The sequence below is a fragment of the Triticum dicoccoides genome, chromosome 5A, assembly GCF_002162155.2.
Source record: "Triticum dicoccoides isolate Atlit2015 ecotype Zavitan chromosome 5A, WEW_v2.0, whole genome shotgun sequence".
Taxonomy (NCBI): Eukaryota; Viridiplantae; Streptophyta; class Magnoliopsida; order Poales; family Poaceae; genus Triticum; species Triticum dicoccoides.
In genome coordinates, this window is record NC_041388.1 from 498783841 (window position 1) to 498789840 (window position 6000).

Here is a 6000-nt window from a genome sequence, read left to right on the forward strand (position 1 = left end):
GCAGGTCTCGCCGCATGTGGGAGCTTAATCCAGAAGGACCACGAACCCTCCAACACCTCTTTGGCACTACGCACGAAGGGATGTGGAAGATGTTTTTCGAGAAGCGAAAACATTGGCCGGACACTACTGAGGATGCTGGCCTTGACTGCAACCATCCAGATACCCCGGTAAGCACTTGTCTTCCGAACACTTTGTAGTTACGCACACCGTAATACGGTACTGAGCAAACTATCTTCTTCCAGGGCCGGATAAAGAAAGCGGAACTAATTATGTGTCCGGCCCCCTGCCCGAAGGCCCAGCGAATCCTGTTTTAACAAGGATGCTGGCCCCGGCACCATACCAGATGCATGTGAAGGGGGGTGAGGCAAAGAGGACCAAAGATGGCCTCTATCCTGAAGGTCTATCAGACATTGTATCCGGAGGAATCAAGATCCCATTGCCCGAAGACAAAAATTAGGGGGAGGTCAACGTCTCCTCCCCCCATGGAAAGAAAAGGGCCGCCTCCGAAGATTGGGTGGAAAATACTCCTAAGCGAGGGAAGATGCCTCCGTCGGGTGGCTCAGGCCTGGAGGACGTCGACGCGCAATCTCATGACGAGGACAAGCCTCAGGTCAAATCGTAAGTAAACAAGGATGTTTTAAACATGTCCCGTTCTTTTTCTTGTAATGCCTAGAACATGTCTTTTTTTGCAGTTCGGCACGCTGTCTTCTTCAACAATCCTCTTTCTCGGGGGACCTTCTCCCAGAGATGATGGAAAGCGAGACGCCTCCACCGGCCTCTCCGCCCAATAGGGTGGACGGCTTCGAGGTGTCGTCGTGGAGGGTCTCCCCCGACCAACAGGTGGTGCGAGGGATGATGAAGATATTACCCGAAGGTGACACTTCGGTGGCCCAGGATCCGGGGACCAGCAATGAAGGCCCTAAACAATACGGTATACAGCCGGATACGAATAAACGGATCCCTTCCAAGGGTGGCCGTACTCCTACAGCAGCCTCCGGAGACCCAGAGGCGCCGGATATACTGACGAACATGTCACGGCAGGTGTCCGTCTCAGAGGAACATCGTACCTTGATAGGCACGGTGGTTGAAAAGGTCCTTTCCGCGAAGAGTGGATTGAATGAGGCCTTTGCGAGCCTACTAAGAGGCTTCGAGGTTTGTACTGTAATATGTGCAATTGTGTTTTATTCAGAAAAAACACCTGTGTATAGATAGTAGCCCCTGAGACTCTGATTAGCTTCCTGAGGGAGTCCTGGATTAGGGGGTCTCCGGACAGCCGGACTATATCCTTTGGCCGGACTGTTGGATTATGAAGATACAAGATTGAAGACTTCGTCCCGTGTCCGGATGGGACTCTTCTTGTCGTGGAAGGCAAGCTAGGCAATACGGATATGTAGATCCCCTCCCTTGTAACCGACCTTGTGTGACCCTAGCCCCCTCCGGTGTTTATATAAACCGGAGGGTTTTAGTCCGTAGGACAACAAACAATCATACCATAGGCTAGCTTCTAGGGTTAGCCTCTACGATCTCGTGGTAGATCAACTCTTGTAATACTCATATCATCAAGAACAATCAAGCAGGAAGTAGGGTATTACCTCCATCAAGAGGGCCCGAACCTGGGTAAACATCTTGTCCCCTGCCTCCTGTTACCATCCGCCTTAGACACACAATTCAGGACCCCCTACCCGAGATCCGCCGGTTTTGACACCGACATTGGTGCTTTCATTGAGAGTTCCACTGTGTCGTCATCGTAAAGGGGGATGGCTCGTCTCATTATCAAAGACAACATCACTTCTGGGGGAGCCCTGGCTGTAGGCCAAACTCTCCGACTAGGCGGCTTCGTCATGACCGCCCGCTCGGTCGCAGCGCCAACGATGACTTCTCGGGTCATCGGAAACAGCCTCCATATCGGCTCAAAATTCACCGAACTGATGGATCCAATGGAGCTCTCCTCTTTGAACGAGCTCTTGGATCACATCGCCACTCTGGGAGTCGCTACGGACTACGATCGGATCGGGCTTAAACCCGACCAAAGGGAGATTAACTCTCTGCCGGTCACCCATCAAATAGCGGTGGTGGAGGAACAATGTGGCGTTTCTCCCTCTATCCTGAGGACGAACTATGTCCAGATTCCCGAGCTCTCCAAGCCGGATACTCGCTCACGGGAGGACATCTCCCTAACCCTGAACCTGGAGTCAGGTCGCATACCGAACCCTCGGAGCAACATCCCGGAGTCCGAATTTCCAAGATCAGAAACTCCCTCGCCCCGGGATCTCAAATTGGGTCAAGGTCTGGACTTAAATCCACCCACCCACCCAGATACAAACGATCTTTCCCACATTAGACAAGCGCCCCAAGAGACAGTACATCACTATTGGGCCAGATTCCTCCTTGTAATGAACAAGGTCAAGGAATGTCGCGAGGAAGACGCAATTTCAATCTTTTGCAACAATTGCACGGACAAGGGGATCCTCAACGCCATAAGTCGCCACGACAGTGCACACTTCGCTGACTTGGCGGCCATAGTACGGAAATACTGTGCGATGGAAAGCGCCTGGAAAACCCAAACACAATTCTGGGATAATCCGGCCCTGACAAAACCCCCAGTTCGAACTAAAAGGGTGCACTCTCATAAGTCGCCCGACTCAATTATGAAGAAACAAAAGCCCACTACAGGGCATGGAACCGTATTGGAGGGATGGCTTAACGGGCCCTGCAAATTTCATAGTACAGCGGATGCCATACCAACACACAGCCTTAGAGCATGTTGGGTACTCCGGCAGGTGGCCAAAAGCGGTGAGGATCTCCTCATCCAAAACACCCCAGAACACCTCCCCAGGGATCCTAATACAGTACTGACAGTCTTCGAGACCTTCGCCTCAAATAATACGCGTAAGCGAGTACTCCACAGCCTTGCCGAAGTCTGCCATGTGGCAGCAACAAATTCATGGAGCGACACGGCTATCACCTTCAATGCCAGTGACGAACCTCAATTCCGAACAACCCGAGCACTAGCTGCTTTGGTCCTCAGTCCAATTGTGGACGGCTTTCGGCTCACTAAAGTGCTCATGGACGGCGGCAGTGGATTAAACCGTATAGAGCAAAGCAGCACGACCTTCCGAGGAATTATCCCTAGTCGGGAGGCACGTTGCGCTGGGAAAATCACACTAGATGTGGTATTTGGCACTCCGGAGAATTACAGGTCCGAAGAAATCACATTCCAAGTGGCCTTGTTCAGTAGCGGATACCACGCCCTTCTGGGGCGGGAGGCATTCACGATTTTCCAAGCCATACGCCATTACGGGTACATGAAGCTCAAAATGCCCGGACCCAATGGAATCATCACTCTAGCTAGTGATCCGGACATAGCACTCCATGCTGAGAACAAAACAGCCGCACTGGCCCTCGAGGCACTATCCGAAGCCTTTGTGGCGGAGGAGTTAACCGCGCTGCGCTCTACAGTGGACAGGGACGACATGATACTAGACAAAAGATCCAAGTCCACCTCCTTTAAACCAGTGGATGAAATAATCAAATTCCATGTCCACCCAACGGATCACACAAAAACAGCATCCATCGGGGCACACTTAAACCCCGCTGTAGATGCCACACTACGGGAGTTCCTGCATGAGAATTGGGACATATTCGCCTGGCATCCTTCAGACATGCCAGGAATCCCACGCAGATTGGCCGAGCATAGCCTCAACGTTCTAAAAGGATTCAAGCCAGTCAAGCAGACTCTTCGGTGTTTCTCTGAACCTAAGCGACAAGCCATGGGAGAGGAGCTAGCCAAGCTATTGGAGGCCGGATTCATTAGAGAAATAAAACATTCGGACTGGCTAGCCAACCTGGTGATGGTACTAAAGAAGGACAAATCATGGTGCCTATGTGTCGACTTCAAGGACCTTAATAAGGCTTGCCCAAAGGATCCCTTCCCTCTCCCTCACATCGATCAAATCATCGATGCTACTGCAGGACACGAATCATTGTGCTTCCTCGACGCATACTCCGATTACCACCAGATTAAGATGGTGGAGTCTGATCAAGCCGCAACGGCATTTATCACTCCACACGGCCCCTTCTATTTTAACATAATGCCCTTCGGGCTCAAAAACGTCGGCGCAACATATCAGCGCATGATTCAGACATATCTAGAAAAGCAGATCGGCAAGACAGCGGAGGCATATGTAGACAATGTGGTCATTAAAACTAGACACGTCGACTCCTTAATAGACAACTTGAGGCTCACGTTCGACAAGCTCTGAATATACGACATTAAGCTCAAAACGGAAAAATGTGTTTTCGGCGTACCCGCCGGAAAGCTCCTGTGCTTCATCGTCTCCAGTAGAGGAACTGAAGCAAATCCGGCTAAAATCCCAGCCCTGTCGCAGTTGGCTACACCAACCGACCTCAAGCAAATCCAGAAGTTAACTGTATGTGTGGTGGCCCTGAGCCGCTTTATCTCCCGAGTAGGAGAAAAGGCACCCCCCCTTTACCGCCTTCTTCGGTGCACCGAACACTTCGAGTGGACGGATGCAGCCACGGCCGGATTGGAAGACATAAAAGCCATCCTGGCCACCAACCCAATCTTGGCCGCGCCAAATGTCGGCGAACCAATGCTATTATATATAGCGGCAACACACCAAGTTGTAAGTGCAGTGCTCGTCGTCGAACGAGAGACAGATGGACATAAATTCCCACTTCAAAAGCCGGTATACTATGTATCTACCGTCCTCACTCCATGCAAATCACGGTACCCACATTACCAAAAGATAGCATACGCGGTATTCATGGCATCCCGGAAATTATGAAACTACTCTCAAGAGTGTTCAATCACGGTGGCCTCTGAAGTACCACTCAACGACATAATAAACAACCGCGATGCCACGGGCCGGATTGCCAAATGGGCCATCGAGCTCCTCCCATTCGACATAACATACAAACCACGGCGAGCCATCAAGTCGCATGTGCTGGCTGATTTCATCCCGAATGGACAGAAGCCGAACTCCCTAAAGAGTACGGCGCATACTCCAATTGGATCATGCACTTCGACGGCTCTAAAATGTTGGCTGGTCTGGGGGCTGGCATCGTCCTGACATCCCCCACCGGAGATACAGTTCAATACATACTCCAAATACTATACACAGACTCCAATAACGCAGCCGAATACGAGGCCCTATTGCACGGTCTCCGGATGGCAGTTTCCATGGGCATTCAATGCCTGGAGGTGCGTGGGAATTCAAACCTTGCAATATCCCAAATAAATGGAGACTTTTTTGCCAAGGATCCAAAAATGGCGGCATATCGCAACGCCGTTCTCAAAATGTCAGCTTGGTTCGAGGGGCTTGAATTCCACCATGTGGCTCGGGAAAATAATCAGGCGGCGGATATCCTCGCCCGTCTCGGCGCTCAGCGCGACCCTGTCCCACCTAACATCTTCGTGGAAAAACTGTTTAAGCCATCTGTGGTATGGGAAGGGGACACCGGCAATAATAGCCCGGATCCGGCCACAACACCGGATACCGAACACTCTGACATAATCGGAGGCTCTGCCATTGGAATAACACCTTCAGCCCATGTAATAATGGCCGTCATCGCCCCCTGGACAAAGCCATTCCTGGCCTACCTAACCAGACAGGAACTACCTGAGGACCAAAATGAGGCACGCTGCATAGTGCGGCGATCTAAATCCTACAAGGTCCACGAGGGAGAGCTTTATAAGAAAAGCACTACCGGAGTCCTTCAAAGGTGCATCTCCAAAGAGGAAGGGCGGAAGCTTTTGGCAGAAATCCATGTCGGACTTGGTGGCTACCATGCCACAACCCGGGCCCTTGTAAGCAAGGCCTTTCGTACAGGTTTTTATTGGCCGACGGCCCGGGAAGATGCGCAGCATTTGGTCCAACATTGCGTCGGTTGCCAGCTTTTTGCAAACCAAAGTCATATGCTGCCTACCGCCCTCCAAAAAATCCCCATTACTTGGCCCTTCGCGGTCTGGGGGCTTGA